Source organism: Calypte anna, chromosome 3 (assembly GCF_003957555.1).
Source record: "Calypte anna isolate BGI_N300 chromosome 3, bCalAnn1_v1.p, whole genome shotgun sequence".
Lineage (NCBI taxonomy): Eukaryota > Metazoa > Chordata > Aves > Apodiformes > Trochilidae > Calypte > Calypte anna.
Genome location: NC_044246.1, coordinates 77,599,244 through 77,616,571, shown reverse-complemented (window position 1 = coordinate 77,616,571; position 17,328 = coordinate 77,599,244). Strand labels below are relative to the sequence as shown.

Here is a 17,328-nt window from a genome sequence, read left to right as displayed (position 1 = left end):
TGCATGCCTCAGGCAAGATCTGTATTTCCCTGGAAGAAAGTACTTCCATGATTTATAAAGCATGCCCAGTCTGCAATGGAGTGTCTGCAGTGGTTATCTCTCAGACTCAGATGCTCCAAGGTTTTCTTCAAGTTTTTGTCCTCCTTGTGGCAGTAATTAGTTCTCCAAATTGCTAAGAAAAGAAAGAGAACCTACCTCAGGTAAAGTATGTTCACTCAGAGACAGCTTCAGTCTTTGAATACAAATTTTTGTGCTCATACCAAACTGCTAGAAATAAATGCAGAACTTTTTTTTTTAAAAAAAAAAAGAAAAACAAAACAAAAGAAAACAAAACAAAACAAAAAAAAGGCTCTGAGGAAAATACTTAAGGCAAGTTCAAAGAAAAAATGCTTTTGAGGAAACCGCAGTCTGGTGGCAGACATTTACAAAAAGCTAGGAGCTAAATTGTTTAGTGTATTTCCTGAGCTCAGTTTAGTGCCAGATTTGAGAAGGTGGCCCATGAGCTACAGTAACCATATTTCCTGGTTTAATAGCTGCTGTTCTTCTGTCTCTCAATTTTCCTGGATTGATTAGAAAAGTTAAAGGAACAAAAGTGCTTCTTCATCTTAGCAATTTGATTCTCTTAGCAGAAAATTTTAAAAAATTCCAACTAAGGAACAATTTCACATTTGATTCTCATGGATGCCATTTTTTCTCTGTGTTTATTATCTGTGTACATATGGTCATACAGGCAACTAAGATACTACAAAAGCAAAAGTGGTAGTAAAATACTATTCACATTTGTCTTTGCATTTTAAATTAACTTTGATTTGTCAATTGTTGCCTTACTATTCCAGCTCAGCTCATGAAGGCCACTAAATAGATTAAGATTATGAGCTGTTTTGAACAGACTTCCTTCAACAAATTGATTAAAATCTTTGTCTCACATTACTACTGGTGAGATATCAAACCTCATCTCTGTGCACATTTGCTCGTATTCCTGTTGTGACTTTTAAATTTCTGTATTTCTATATTCTACAATTTTTAGAAAAACAGCAATAAAAAAAAAAAGGAGAATTTGAGTTTAAACATCTATTGAAAGCAGATATTTAAGAGCAACTAAATCCATTGTCTTTAGTGGACAGTGACTCTACTGATGGCTGCAGGGGAAGAATTGCTGTGCTGAAGTCCTTTTGATTTATGTTGAATGACATGCAAAACCTGATGTTTGCTATTTAATCTACTTTTTCAAAGGCACTAATGAGAAAATACATTTGAAGTTTAGTAACAGCCAAGTAGAGAGAACATGGCACGTAGCTTAGCTTAGAAAACCTGCATGCACATCCCTGCCTCTTCAGGGCCTGCCTTTTAGACCACTTTCAGAACAGATTGGCAAGATCACAATGGGCTGGAAACCTCTCATTAGTGTATAGTCTTAAATGATCTCATCTCCTCATCTTTGGTTGCTGAGTGCACATGAAACTGAGGCTGCACCCACATCTTTGTAGGTTTTAAAAAATGGAAGTAGTAACATTTAAGGTCTATATTCATGGAGAAAGAGAGGGTGATAGAATGACTTCTCAGGAACAACCCACAGTGGCAATCAGCAATAGATTTTTGTCAAAAAGAGTTTGTAGTAAGAAGATTAAGTTGCAGAGCTTAAAACACACCACAAAACCCCACAACCTCATACTTACTTAATCTGTATATTAGGACAGAGAACTGGTGTTCTCAAAAGCATTTCTCAGGGTCCTGCCTAGACCTTTTTGTTTTATAAGTATCACTGTATATATGATTTGTTTTACTGTGGTGCTTTGAGGCCTGAGGGTTATTTTATTAAGAGCTGGACAGACTTGCAGTCTCCATGAAAAACAAAAGGGACATGGAGGTGAACTTTGCCTGTCAGCCACTCTGCTGTCCTCACAGTTATAATATTAATGAGACAGGGTGAGCTGGAGGAAGAACAGTCCTGTGGGATGGCCATCTCGCAGCAGTCTAGTACAATGAAAGCAGTAATAATTTCTCTCCCATTTCTAAGTAATTTCAGTAATTTTTGTGCACACAGTCTTTCACCAGTCTTTCCTAAGTATTGATGTCCATACCAACTTTTAGAGGCCACATCTGCTTTTGCTGTCCTGTGAAAGTTTGAACAATATAAAAATGGAAATTCTTTAAGAGCAGAAATATGACTTGGTTCTAATGTATGTCTAGCACTCTCTGTATGTATTTATTTTGGAATACTTTTTTTGCATACACTTTCATACATTATCTCTAATCCATCCACAACATGATGTGAAAACAAATGGCCCATATGAGGGACTAATTATCAGGTCACCCTTGCAGAGGAAGGAAGTAGAAGGAAAGCAGAGTTTGTCAAGAATAGTTATGCATGAAAAGTATAAAAAAGAGAAAGTTGTACACAGGGATATTAAAAATGTAGACAGCTAGGAGAGGCAAATGGAGGCCCTGACTGTTGGTGTTGGCTCTGCAACACCAAGTGCACCTCAGCTATAGAAAGGTTGTGGAAAAGGTTGGCTTGTTACAGGAAAAGAGAAGTGAGAACCATTTGCCAGTCAGAGATGAAAGAAATCTGGTAATTTTAGTGGAAGGTGCTTCTACAGACATGGTGACTGAAGTGTTTTGTAAATTTCCCTATAGTATACTATAATTATATCCAAAGATGGGAAGGTTTGGAACAGTATTTTCCATTTTTGTCATTCAAACAAAATTCCCCTTTATCACATTTGCCCACCTCAGCCACTCTTCCTGTCCCATACAGTTGTCCTTGGCCATCTCATATTTTGAGTGCAAAATCAGTCATTTTCCTCCTGAGGAGTCTGAGGAGTCAAAAAAACTCAAGAGACCCTTGGTGGCAGGCAGTGGGGTAATGAGTCTCAGATCTGACAGGTAGAGAATGAGGCATCTGACTGAAGCTGCACTGACAGCACTGACAGGAAGGAAGGAGAGGAAAGGAGAGGAAAGGTGAGGAAAGGAAAGGAAAGGAAAGGAAAGGAAAGGAAAGGAAAGGAAAGGAAAGGAAAGGAAAGGAAAGGAAAGGAAAGGAAAGAATAAAGGAAAGGAGAAAGATTCTTTAGTTTTGAATATAAAATAACATAAATTTTTCATTTGATCAGCTGGGCTTTTTCTTCTGGTGCAAACAGGGAGGGCTCTGTGTAACCTTGGCACTGCTTTGACCTTTTGGTCAACCCAAGAGATGAGGCTTAAAATCCTGACATTTGTAAAGGTGCTAGTCTTTGGACAATTTTTCTTGTACACTTGTTTGAATCCAGTTTGCTGACAGCACATTTGGTGCTATTAAAAGTGCTGGAAAGCGCCCACTGATTTTAATGGTTCAGAAACAGGGTTGTGGTGAGGACCACAGAGCCAGTTCTGCAGGCTGGACAGCAGAAATAACCCCAAAGCCTTCCAAAATGTGGGGAGGAAGGAGTTTCTTGCATATATAGACAAATAGAGGGTGTGATGTAGCAGAAGGACTTTTTGGAGCTGGTTAAGGGAGATCTATGCATCTGCTCTGAGAGTAATCTGATAATTTCCAGCACCATCCCTGAGACTGCTGAGACTTATGTGACAGTAAATACATACCCAGTATCTAATGTTAAGTACACTTTGTCTGAAAGCATTGATATTGTGTTTAGACACATTTTATTTTAAAATCTCATTGAATTTCTGAGGATTTTAACTTGGCTCTTGCTTTCCTTACTGCAGCTTCAAATTATTCTTTAGAACCACAGCAACAGTGTTCCCAGTGCACTGAAGCATTCACATTGCTGTCAAAGGCAAGGCTGAGGATTCAGTCTGTACTTCCTAAGCAGTGCCCTGCTAAATCTGGTTTTAGTTAAAACCTCTTTTTGAAGTACACTGCCATAATTAGATCTGCTTAGAGGAGACAGCGGGACTGTGACCCCAGATCTTTCCTCCACAAAGTTTCCTTTCAGTCTTCATGTAAAATTGTCTCCTCTCTGCCTCCCCCATCACAGCACCCCCAGCAAGGAATGCACTGGCAAGTCCCTTGGAGGTTTGTGATAATACATTCCTCTTGGCTTGGGTCATCCTGGCACTGAGATGCTCTTGGCTGCTCTGCTGGTGATGTCATTCTGGGCCCAAATCACCTGCAAAGGAAACTGATCTGTGAGCAATAAAGAACACAGCCGCCTTGAAATGAAAATGAGAGTGTTGATGTTAGCAAGTTTTTTAAATCTTTTTTTTTTTTTTTTTTTTTTTTTCCCCCCTCCTTTTTGCCTTTCTGCTTTTATTACCAGAGTTCCCCTTCCCCCTTTTCCCACGAGACGGCAGCACCAAGCCTTTCATTGGGAAGTGCTTGCCTTTTTGTTTCCCTTTATTTCATGGACCCAAGCAAGTGTAAAGGCTGAAATGTGACACAGCTTGGAGATTTTGTGTGCATTACTTTTCCAGTTTGCATTTTCTGTTGATTTTTATGGAGATTGTAAAATAAAAAAGCTGGCAGGAAGACAGTGGGGCAGAGTATGCATCAGTCAATTAACTTGTTCAGGGAACAATCAAGCCAAAAAGTATGAGGTGTTCAAGGATAATAAATCTCTGACATTTACCAGTTTAAGGCCAAATTCCATGGTAAGAATAGCCCCAGAGATATGGGGGTGAGGTGTACAGTGCAAACATATAACACAGATTTTGATTTGTGACTGTGTAATCTGGTGATTCCTTTAACGTCTGGAAAGCAGGTTACTTTACAGACATTTTTTTTTTCTCCAAGAGTTCTTAGCCATATTTGTACTCTGACCTTTCTCTTGTGGTGATCGTGTCTTTGTCCTAGTTCCCAAAAATAGGAAGAGCCAGCCTAATGGGACTCTGGTAATCCACCATTGCCTATAGCAGTTACTCATTTTGCCACCCTTTACTGGCTGTATTAGAGCACTGAGTCACTCTCTGTGTTAAGTGCATCCCTAAATTTTAATCTTATAATGTAGAAGTCAAGGACAACAGTAAAGTTTTTTGTCTTTTCTTTTAGGCTAACATGCTATCTGCATGGTGTGGAAACACTGGCTATTTTCTGTCCATGTAATTTATTCACAGAATCACAGATCACAAATTGCATAGTAATCCATTAAATAAATAAATGAAAAAATGGCAAACACCATTTCTGCACAGTTAAGTAAATCTCTAGATCATCCATTTTGCAGGTCCCATTTTACAGCTCTATCTCACTGCAGGGAAGTGACTGCTCAAAGTTTATGTTTTAACTAATGAATCTGGTCCCAAGTTCTAACGAAATGGCTCCTAAGGTAATTTAAAAATGAGAGAACAAAAAGCCATGTTGGACTGTGGAGAAACAAAATGAAAGTATTGCAAGTCTTAAACAATGTGAGGCTTGCCATGAGCTGGGACTAATCCAAATCCATCTCTTCACACTTGAATAGGCCTCAAAACTGTCCAGTCTTTCAGTCACTTCTGGGATTATATAAAATGGCATGATGTGTTGTTTCAGCTATTCTTCCAAAATTATTTCTAAGTAGGCATCAGCTTCATGGCCCTTGAGAGAGAATTATTATACAAAACTATATGTAGTTCACTATTCCTAGCAAGTTTGCTTGCTAAAATCATCAATTCAAATGCTCCCAGGGTCAGACAGGGGGAAAAAATGACTTCATTCAAAATCTGGTCACGAACCCAAACTCTGTCCAGGGTGCAGTAGGTAACAATTTTAACATTTAAGGGGCCTTTGGTATGTTTCAGAGTTATTATACTACTGAAATAAGTATCAGTTCACAGCTCTACTGAGGCCATCTTTTTAAGTTGTGATTTTTTTTTTTTAGGCAAAGAAAACAAGAACTGAATCAGGGTCATGTAGGGAAAATTGCTTCCTCATTCAAGAAGATTAGAAACAGGTTTCAGTTGAACTGACAGGTTTCACTGAATTTCTAAAACATTTAGATAGATGCCACTTATTTACAAGTAGAAATTTATCCTAATAGGCACTTAAACTTCAACACGTTGGATATCTGCTTTAAGTTTAAACAGTTTACCTGTGCAGAGATTTACAGACTGATGTGACTTAAGCATGTGACTTAACTTTCAATTAATGTCTTCAAATTTTCAAGATCTGTTTTACTGGTCAAATAGTTTCCACTAAGTTGTGTGAAGACCCTCAAGATGTCATCTCACTTGGGGGGTTACTCTGAATCAGTGAAGCTATATAAAAGTTTTCCTAACCCTAAACAGAGGTGATGCATTTTCTATCTTTTCCCAAAAGGGTGCTAAGTTGTGTAACCCTTCTCATTCCTGCATTATCTCCACCAACAGTGGAGTCTACCAATAATGAGTTTTATCTTTGCATCAGTTCAGTTTTCATTTCTTTTTAAAGCTTATATATGGAAAAATCTTAAGGCAGAAGAAATAAATAGGGGGTGCAAAAATCCAAGCCAAATGTTCTCGTGAAATGTGTCAAAGCTTGTGCAAATGCGAGAGGAAAGAAATGCAGAAAGCATAATGCAGCACATATTTGTAAAGCACCTGTGATTATAATATTGTGCTGAAATAGTCTTTTGACTAATTTCTTTAAAAACATTTTAAAATGCCATTTTCTGTCTAATATTATTATTATAAATATAATCAAATAAAATCTGGTGGCTTAATTCATAAGACCAGCTAGTCAAAAAAACATTTCAAGTATCCCTGTTATTTGGTGTCATTTACCCTGAACCCTAAGAGACTTTCAGTCCTAATGTTGACCACCTGGGGTCTGAACCCATCTCTCGGGGAGAAGGCCTTCTTGGTTGTGTCCTTGGATCTCTTGGCATGTCTGTTCCCACTCTGCCTGCGTAAAATAGTTCAGTTTTTACAAGTCACTTGCATAATTTTTTAATTCTTTTCAACAAAAGGGTGAAAATCTTGTAAGTCGGTGCCTGGATATTCAAATTCTCCCAGACTCAGGAATTCACTGGGCCAGGTCTCTCTTCCAAAAAAGTGAGGAATTTTTTCTTCCTGGTTTTGTGAATAGTGCCAAGATATGGTCCTCTCTATCTGCTGCTTTTCTTAAAATGACAAAGATGGAAATGAACTTATTCAAGATTAAGAAATGTTTCACTGAAATCCACTTGTAACTTACTTTCACTTGAATGAGAGAGAAAAATAGAGCTTTTTCTTTTTTCTATTTTTTTCCCTTTGGTAATTACTGAATTTTTGGTTCAGCTCTGGACCTGAAAATCAATTACACAGCTCTGCTATCCAGTTGCTTATATTAGGGAGTGATTAATAGTAACATCATAGAATCATAGAATGGGTTGGGTTGGAAGGGACCTTAAAGATCATCCAGTTCCAATGCTCCTGCATGGGCAGGGACACCTCCCACCAGACCAGGTTGCTCAAAGCCCCATCCAACTTGGTCTTGAGCACTTCCAGGGAAGGGGCAGCCACAACTTCCTTGGGCAACCTGGTCCAGTGTCTCAAATTAAAGAATTTTTTCCTAATGTCTAACCTAATTCTCATAGGTTATGTGTGTAAATCTTATAGCTGCATATGTGATACCTTAATGAGAAAAGATAAAGAAATGAGCAGAAAATGAGGCTAAAGTGTAGCCATGAGCATTGCATTTCTGATGATACTGATTATGTCATAGGTGAAAAAGTCTCTCTTGGTGATAAATACAAATTTACACAAATACACATCACAGGTTTAAAGTTCCTGTACAATTCTGTGTACATGTTTACTTTTAGAGGAATTAGAAAGGGATGAATGTATTCTCTTTCATCATTTAAACACCAAGCTTCTCCTAGATGAATTGTTTTAAAATTATGCATCACTTTCAACACTTTTTACTTCTGGAAATGACTGGCAGGGACACAGCCTAGGTTTCCAAAACCAGTAGGAGCAAAACATTGTGCATACTGGTGAAAAGGTGGTGTGAAGGATAAAACACTGCCATTTGCATTTGTCACACAGCTCTTGCTAATCCTGCCATGGAGAAGGATGTGTCCTGGTTTGTCTGGTTCATGTCCTTACCTGAGGGACTATGTGCTGTTGGTCCAAATGGGTTTTGGCTGCGGGCACTGCTACTTTGTGTCCATCATTAGCACACTAAGCTCCCTGCATCCAGATTCTTCAGGTCTTCAGAAATAACTCATCAATAAAAATGCCAACCTGACACTGAATTTTATGAACAAAAAACTGGCATTGTTGCGATTCCAGGCAATGGAATGGGCTGCCCAGGGAAGTAGTGGATTCTCTGTCCCTGGAGATATTTAAAAAGAGACTGGATGTGGCACTCTGTGCCATGGTCTGGTAACTGCAACGGTAGTGGATCAAGGGACTTGATGATCTCTGAGGCCTGAGTCAATAGAGCTCTTCTTGATTAATGGGGTTAATGAGAACCAGGGTGGGAACCCTGAAAATGTTAAAATAGTGTGCGTGTCTGTACCCATATAAGTATATATACATGTATTTAAATGTATTATAAACAGCAATTTCTTGAGTGGAGTTATAGCTCCTGGATAGCATTGTTATCTCCAGCAAAATAACTTATCAATAGTTATTTCCTGTATTACTATATTTTTATGAAACTTCTATATTCATTTCTGTTTATAATAATGGTATTTTTACACAATCTTTACAGCCAAATAACTCCTTTGTATTTTGAATTACTTTTTGATCAATACTGCCTATTGATTCCACCCAGGAGGCTCTAAGTTTTTTCAAACTGATTTTGCCTGTCTTTGTGTGTGGCATCATTTGTGCTTATGTCACTGTAGAATTTCAAAAAACAATAATGATTTGTAAGCAAGGATGCTCAGTGGAAGTCAACAGTTGACAACCAAATACCTGATTAGAAAACAACAGTGCCAGGGAGAATGATCCCTGCAGCTATGCAGAAGGCCACACAGACATGGTAGAAAGAAATTGTAAGGCAAGAAGAGCATCTTCTAATTCACACTTTGTGAATTTTCTAATTCACTTTGTGAAGCTGGTTTGGTTTCTCCTTGCCTCCTCTCCATCTGGGTGCTTTTCATTTCCCCCTTCAAACATGCTGGTGGTCAGCACATCATCTTGGAAAGGGTTAATACAAACTGATACTATTTCAGACTGAGGAGAGAAATAAAATCAATCTCATTCCCTGAACAACTAATGCAGCTCACATGCATTGGTGCAAGAGGCAGCCCCCTTGCAACTCTTTCTTAGCATGGAAGCACCTATGGCTCCAGTCCTTTTGCAATGGCTCTGGTCAGCCCATGTGTCCCTAGTGCTCAGAACAAGCCCCTCACTCTTCTGTGTGTAAAGTTATGTGTCTCGTGAGGCCCAAATAACCTCAGGTGGGAGAATGGTGTTCAACTCAGGCATGCAGTGGGACTTCTGAGGATATGCAACAGCAAGTTTGGACAACCAAGACACAAATCTGCCAAAAAATCATGTGCCTATGAACATCCACATGTATACGTGTGCTGGCCTGGGTTTTTTAAAATTTATCCTTCTTTTAAATTCTTCATTAATTGCATTCCAGAAATCTATGTGAATTTTTTTTTTCTGGATCCTGTTCAAGCAGCCACAAGTAGGACATTAAAATATTAGGCTCCAGTCTCGGGAGAGTTTATCCTCTGGATGAGTGCACAGTGTGGGGTACAGGGTGTGTACATGGGGTGTACAGTGTGGTGAGTCTCTTCTATAAACGTCTCTCAATAGACACAAATCTTCCAATGCAAGTAGCAATCCTAGGAACTGCATGATCTGCAGTGGTAGAAAAGCTTTGTGTTAGTCTATGGGGATTTGTTTGTTTTTCAGGGTTGTGGTGGATTTTGTTTGTTGGTTTTAATTTTTTTGTTTGTTTATTTGGGATTTTTTGGTTTTGTTTTATTTTGGTTTTTTGGCAGGGAAGATGTCCATTTATGGTACACCTCTAGAAGACAGAGGCAAAAAGCACTAGCAAAAAAAAAAAAAGTGGGATCATGAGATGGATGTGGTGGTCAGATGTGTGCTTTGTGTTCAGGGCAAGAGCTGATGGTCCTGGTATGAAAGTTAACAGAAATATCCTCATAGCCTTTCAGATTGACAGCTGGGCCTGCAATATTAGAATGGGGTGTGACAGGATTACTTGGTGCTGAAGCTGTTAAAATCTACCAGTCTCTTTTCAGTTCATAAAAGCAGCTACTGACTGCTCTTTAGCAGCATTTGAATGTTTTTCTGAGGATTCAGAATTTGCCAGCTCACTGAATATGGTGCTCACAGGAAGTCATGTTTAAAATTCAGGCAGGAATCTTCATGAGATTATTTACTTTTCTCCACTCTTAGAGGTGTGTATTTTCTTATCCTTATGTCAAGCTGTGACTGAGGTGGGCAAATATAATGTAAAACAGTGGATGCATACCCTGTATTTCTAAGAAAATAAAAGGCTCTGCATTGAGGGAGATAGAGTTTTTATATTCACTCCACTTGGGCAGACTCTTCCCCTCAAACTGTATTGCTGTGGTACAGCTGTGTGAACTTGTCCATGCTTGACTAGCCCAATGCATGCAATGATACGAATGATGGTACTTCTTAAATCCAAATTTCTAAGATCTTCACTCTCCTCTTTTTTTTGAACATTTCTCCCGTGTTTGAGACCCAGTCATGGTGGCTCCAGGCATTGTCACTTGTGTTGATTTATGCTAAAACAGAGCAGCAGTTCTTTGGTGCCTCTTCTCCTTTTTTTCTGCCAATTTGTTTAATTCACTCAATTAAAAACATTATTAAATGGAAGTCCAGAAAAGGTCAGCAGGAGCCAAAGCAACAAGGCAAGAACTGAATCGATTGAACTGGAAGGTAAAGAATGATGAATAGTGAAGATGCAGGGGGTTTTTGGTTTTGTTTTTTGTGGTTTTTGTTTTTTGTTTTTAAGGAAGGGGATATCAACCACAAGACAAAGAATATGGAAAGTGAATCTGAATTAAAAGATAAATGAGAACAGAGGGAGTGTTGAGGGGAGCTACACGTTGGGGAAAATACAGTGCTGTAGAGCCTGCCAGGTGGATGTCGGGGGAAGAAAGATGGTGAAGAGATGAATATGGAAGAGAGACCAAACGGCAAACAGAAGACATATAAAGAAAAATCCAGCAAAATTGGAGCAGAAGGCGTCATATTGATGTTGCTTGATGCAGTATAGCACAGGCACTGGGGCTTCCCAGAACTTTTTTTGCACCAGCAGACGATATACTTCAGGGGAAAAAAGTAACTCTGCCTTGATTTTGATTTTCCAGTAATGAAATATTCAGCACTGTTCTCAATGACTTGCTTATTGTCACACTTCAAAATGTGACCCTTATCTCTAGATGGAGTATTTCTGTTCTATAAACCCATGCTTGGAGACAGCAGAAGAAGAAACAACAGTCAGCTGCCAACAGAGGTGAAAAGCACTTAGATGAAAGTCACTCAGGCTTAATTCATGTCCCAGATCCAGCTTGAGCAGGAAAGGTCAAGATACTGCCAAAAGACTATGTCTCTCCCAGTATGCTTCAAACAGGCACTGCTCTCCCTGCTCTCAAAGCCTTGAGCTTACCCCTCCACATCATTTTTCCACATGAACATCTAGCATATCAAAAGTGAGTTAATTTAGAAAAACAAGGTTGTAGATCATAGCAGGTTAAGGAGGTATCAGTGGGGTGCTCTGACAAAGCACAGATGTGTGAAGCAGCCAGGTCCATGGGGGCAGCAAGGAACCATCCTGCCATGTGGTCCTGGACACCTCTCCCTCCCTGGCTCCAGAGGTGCTTTAGTGAAAGGGTCACAGCCTACTTCCATGACACTGTTGGTGCTTAATCACAAAATAATGATTAAGTCATACTATAAAACAGTATCCTTGACATAGGTGGGTCCTAATTGAGCTGTGATCACTTTCACTTCAATGTGTCCTACCAGTATTGGAGATACTGAGCTCTCCCACATACCGAGAACGACACACACAAGCGTTAAGAAAGCAGAAAGCCAGAAGAGAGAGAAAAAAAGTGGGAAGCCAGAAATACTTTTGTTAAACTTTCACTCATGCTTCCTTAAAAGGCAGTGGATCCTACGGTAGAGCAATTTTCATGCTGCAAAGAGAAAAAGAGTTTAAAAACTAGGCAGCATGACTTACTTAGAAAGATCTGAGGAGTAATAAAAAAGCCCATGTACAAAAGCGTGTGCGTGTATGTGCATGTGTACAGTTTCTTTAACAGCTGCACAGAACAACCTGTTTCAAATAAGAGCAAAGGTGAACAAAGCCAGTTGTCAGTTCAGCTCACCAAATGAAGTTTTTTAGTGTGCATGACGTATGCCATATAAAATGTATTGCCTGAGATATAACAGCACAGAGTCCAACTTGAAGTCTTTTTTCTCAGCCTTTTCCGACAGTCATGCTTCAAAAATTTACTGTATTTATCTTCATTATTTATTTGTCTCCAGAAGGCCCAGTGGATCACCTTGTTCACTATATCTTCAGCAGCAAATTAAAATCAGCCTCTCCTCTCCTTCAACATTCAAAGTTTTCATGTTCTATCAAGATGCCGCTGGACTCATTAATACTTGTTACACTCAGAGTAGGCAACTGGCTAAGTAGAAAGCAGAGGACAGGTTTGACTTACCATAGGAGCTTGACTTACCAAAAGAAGGAAAAAAAACAATCAGCTTAATGATGGAAGATTTTCAATGCTTTGAAGGTTTTATGAACAATAAAATTAAGTCTGGTGAGCAACACAGTGTACTTTTTCATGTATGCAAGGAAACACAAATCAAAGAAAAGTTTTGTTTTGCACAAACAGAAATATTTGGGCTTTTTTGTAATATGTTAGAGAACTTGGAAATAGTTGCAAGAGCTGCCTTCACTGTAAATGTTACATATGTTTCTGCACTGAAGATAAAGAGCCAACAGAGAGCAGGGCAGTCTGCTGGAAGGGTTACAAAGCTCTCTTTACAGGGAATTTTATCATCAGGCAATCATTTGTTACAAGTCTCAAAGATCCAGAAGAGAAATCCATTGCTGCACGGAGTTTAGTGAATTTTTAAACAGGGCAATTTATCAAAGAAATGTGTAGTCTATTAGCACATCATTAAATAGTTAAACCAATTCCATCTTTTGCTTCCCAGTTACTCTCCTCTATAGCAGAAAAGTGTGCCAGAAGTAATGATTTCTGACTTTGAGAACTGAGTTGGAATTTGGGATTCCCATCTATTCCCTCACTTTTATTTCTTGGTGTTTTTCTTATCCAGTCTCACAGTATTGCTAGTGCTGCCTTACAAATGCATTTCTTGGCCTGCTTCACTTCCAATGAAAGCATAAACAAAACATTAATGAAATCCTCAGGAGTAAATTAGATTTTTTCAGCCCTTACTGTGACTTGAAAGTGAAGATACCCTTGAGAAATAACAACATAAGGAGTACCTTTATATTTTTATATATACACTTAATTTGACTCCTATGCAGTAAAAGTTGTAAATGTTAGGGTCTCTTTGACCTTAGCTGTGCCATCCTAAATGATGTCCTCTGGTACTGTTGTAGTGGTGTGTACCTGGAGTAGTTGGACTGGTGATGGATAATAATTATTAGGTTTGGTACATATGGAAGTACAGACGTATCTCAGCAAGTGTAGTGTGTGTAAGCTCACCACTACCATGTTGCACTTTCTCTAAAATGTCTTGCATCCAGTACTCTGCTGACTCCAGACAAGTTCTGTACCTCTACATCACCTTCCCATGGCTCTTATTTCTAAGTTGCAGAGTACACTGTAGGAGCTGCAAATTTGGAATAAGCCCCCTCTGGGGATCATCTGTGACAACAAGTACCACTGGGGACCATCATGAGGCAGTGGATGTGATGTATGTACAAATTTTTCAACATGAGGTTGAAAACATGAGGGTTTTCAACGTGAGGCCCTGGAAAAGGTTTCACAGAGAGGCTTTGATGCTTCCATCCTTGGAGGGGTCTGAGACTTGGGTAGAGCAAGCCCTGTGCAACTCACTCTAACTGGATCTGTGGGGGGGGGGGCTGAACCAGACATTTTCAAGGTTCCTTCTAACCTTAACAATTCTGTGGTTTTATGATGCAGCACCCTCCACAGGAGAGCACACATCTCCTTGTGACTCTGCTTGCACCAAAGTGCTGGTGGTACAACTGGGGCAAGCTCTATGGCATCCAATGGGCACTAACCCATCCCTTGCCAGGGATGGGCTGCTGGCAATGCCCCCAGTCACCCTCTGGTCTTCTCATGGCACAGTGTTGTTCTGTCTGCTGGTTTTTTTGCTGCAAAATTTGTAGTAGTAGAGGTAATGCCTTGAAGTCTGTGGTGTGGGCAGGAGCATGCTGCAGAGCTGCTGTCACTCTGAGTGGTCAGACTTCATGACAAAAGTTGTCCCTTTTGTCCTGGAACCCTTCACATCACATCTACAGAAAGCTCACTGCAACACAGACTCGCAGCTGCTTTCTTATATAAATATTAAGATCCTCTCAATGTCTCTGAAATTTCTGCTCTGAACTGAGACCATGAAAACATAGATGAGGGAAAATGTGTCCCTCACAGTTCCAGCCTGGTCCAAGCACAGTATCATGGATCAGAGAAGAGCAGATAAGAGAGGACACCTAGGAGGGTTGTGGATTTGAGAAAGGTGGGGGCTGGATATGGAGTGTTGAGGTCAGGAGCCTGGAACTGAAGAGTGGGTGCAATGGAACTGGGAGAAGCTGTGCAACCATTACAAGGCCATGGATGGGAGTGTGACCAGATATCCTTCAGCAGAGCCAGCAGCACTGGTGGGGGCAGAGTCTTGTTCTCAGCTGCTAATCACAGGCAAACCTGCCTATCAGTAGATAGTTCTGAAATTTGCTTGCAAAGTGCTCTGTGCCCTTCTAGTATCAAGCTGCATGAAGGCTAAGAACCTGATATCAATTACTGTGTTAACTCAGGTGCAGGCTTTTATGTATGCAAACTAAAAGATCTAAGCTCTTCTGACAATCTCGGTAGGTGCTAAAGAATGCCACATCATTACATTTCAATGGTTTTTGCCATTGTGCATGCATTTTTCTCTTTTTAAAGAATGCATAGCCCTACCAAAACAGTTATTAGGATTGTGAAAGACATTGTAAGCAGATTAAGCAGAGCATTTGTCTGCTTGATGCACGTGATAATTTATAATTGCATAATCAAACAAAAGTTCCGTACCTTTCTTTTGTCACTGGAAAATTAGAAACATGCAGAGATGCATCAGCTTTGCTCACATGAGGCAACAATTGCTCTGTAGGACTTCATCTTTTGGAAAGTATTTAGTAAATATGGTAGAGGAATAAAAAAAAAGGGAGAGAATTATTAAGGCCGGTGTGTATTCCCTTGGAAAATGTGACCCACCTTAGTTTAGTTGGTGTGATGGATTTCCTACATGGCTCTAGGTGAATTCTGCAGAGCTAATTTACATGAGTTTTGAACATTTTCACTCTTAAGACTGATTCCCATTTTGGGGAGCTTATTGGAAATCCAGGCTCTGACATACAGGAGTCTGGAGCATCTTCTGCTGGGCTGGAGGCAAACAGAGCTGTGATCACATGCAGCACCCACCTCCCAGAGCTCTGCAAACCCCATCCTATATACCTGCTTGGAGCAGGTGTACAAGTGAGACCCTTTGTGCTTTCATTTCCCACCCAGAAATGTGCAATTCTGTTTACAGCAAAGTCTGAAGACTTTGTGGTAAATAGGGCCTTGAATGAAAAATGTAAAATCAATCATTTTATCCAGTGGCTTTTCAAATGAGCACTGTTCAGCCTGAATGGTGAATGAGGTGGGTGTCATTAGGAAAAATAATGAAAGACCATGAAATTAGATAGTCTCCCAAAAACTGTCACACACACTAGTCCGTATTGTGGATAATAATAATAATTGCCATGACACACTTTCAGTGCTCTTAGATATTACTGGCTTCTCCAAAAAAGAAGACAGTGAATAGGAAGCGGAAGACGGAAGAAAAGGGGAAGGACAAGATGTAGGGAAAAAAAGATGCAGGGAAGGGGAGTTTCTAGTTCCTTAGTAAAGACTGAAAAGGTGATTGTGGGCAATCTAGGGACTCACTAAGCAAATAGAGGCAATATGCATTTATTTTATTTTATATTTTATTTTATTTTATTTTATTTTATATTTTATTTTATTTTATTTTAGCTCAGGAACCAAAGGGCTGATCTAGGACATCTCTAATGCAGGGAGCTAGCAGAATTGGTGCTTTCCAGACCTCACGCAGTTGGCCTTGCTACTATAGGTGAATTTTCAAAACCAAAGGTGCATGTCTATTAATCCACAGGGGATTTTCTTCGTGTATTGATGCCTTTCTTTAAGATGCTTACCAGTACTAGTACTGTCACTTCAAACATCAGGAAGACAAGAGAAAAGCCACAGGCTCTTTAGTTGAGTCAGTGGAATGAACTGGTAGCTCCGACTTGGGAAGCATCGTTGTTGTGAATCCTAGTGCAGTTAAGCGAAAGCAATTCACCAGGGTTCTCTGCGATCAAATTATTTCTATTTAATCGTTCACCTATAAACTCGGAGCCCAGAGGGGGCTGTCAATAATAAACTCCGGGAAAAGGGTGCAGAAGCGACCCACCAAACCGGCCGAACCCTTTCCACCCCTCCTGCCCCGCCGAGGCGCGGCGGCGGCTCCACCCCTTCCCCCTGCCCCGGGAGGCACCGCACAATGCAGCGCCGCGGTCCCGGCCCCCCCAGACCCGGCTCCGGCCCGGACCCGGCGGTGGGCGCAGCCGTGGTCACCTTACCGTGCAGGGGGGACACGGCAGCGGCGTGAGGACAGCTTCCCGCCGGCGGAGGGGCCGAGACGGCGCCGGGCGACTCCGGCTGCGAATTTTTGCTTTTTCTTAATTAGCTTTTGGTTTTTTCTTTTTTGTTTTTTTTTTTTTTTTTTTTTTTTTTTCAGTAGCTTAAAAAAAAAAAAAGTCTAGTTATAAGGTAAGACAGTTTTTTGTTATAAATTTTTTTTTATTTGAGCAGTGCTAAGTGTTCTTCTACGTGTGCACGTCACGGGTTAACTGAATGCACCGAGCATCTGCGTAGGCGCCGTCGGGAGGCTGGAGAGGGGTCTGCGGCTGGGGGGGACCCGGGATGCTCATGGAGGGTCCGGGATGCCTGGGAGACCCGGGGCAGCCCCGCTCCTGTCGCCTCGGCTCTGGCTCCAGGCGGACCGGACGGGGCTGAACTGAGCTAATGTTAAATGTTTGGTTCTGGAGCCCTGGAAGGTGCATCTGGGGGTGGTGGTGGTGTTGTGGAGGGTTGTGCTGCGGACTACCCCCTCCCGGGCAGCGAACCGGAGGGTCAGGGAAGGATAACCGCAGCTCGGAGACAGGTTTGGCAAATTTCATCTCTCAGCTGA

The 17,328-nt window shown here is 40.6% G+C and overlaps 1 protein-coding gene across 4 annotated transcripts in view; it reads left to right on the top strand.

Moving 5' to 3' along the window:
• FILIP1 (filamin A interacting protein 1) overlaps positions 1–17,328 on the top strand; it is a 106,564-nt gene that overhangs the window by 63,347 nt on the left and 25,889 nt on the right. The gene's annotated exons all lie outside the window — the stretch shown is intronic.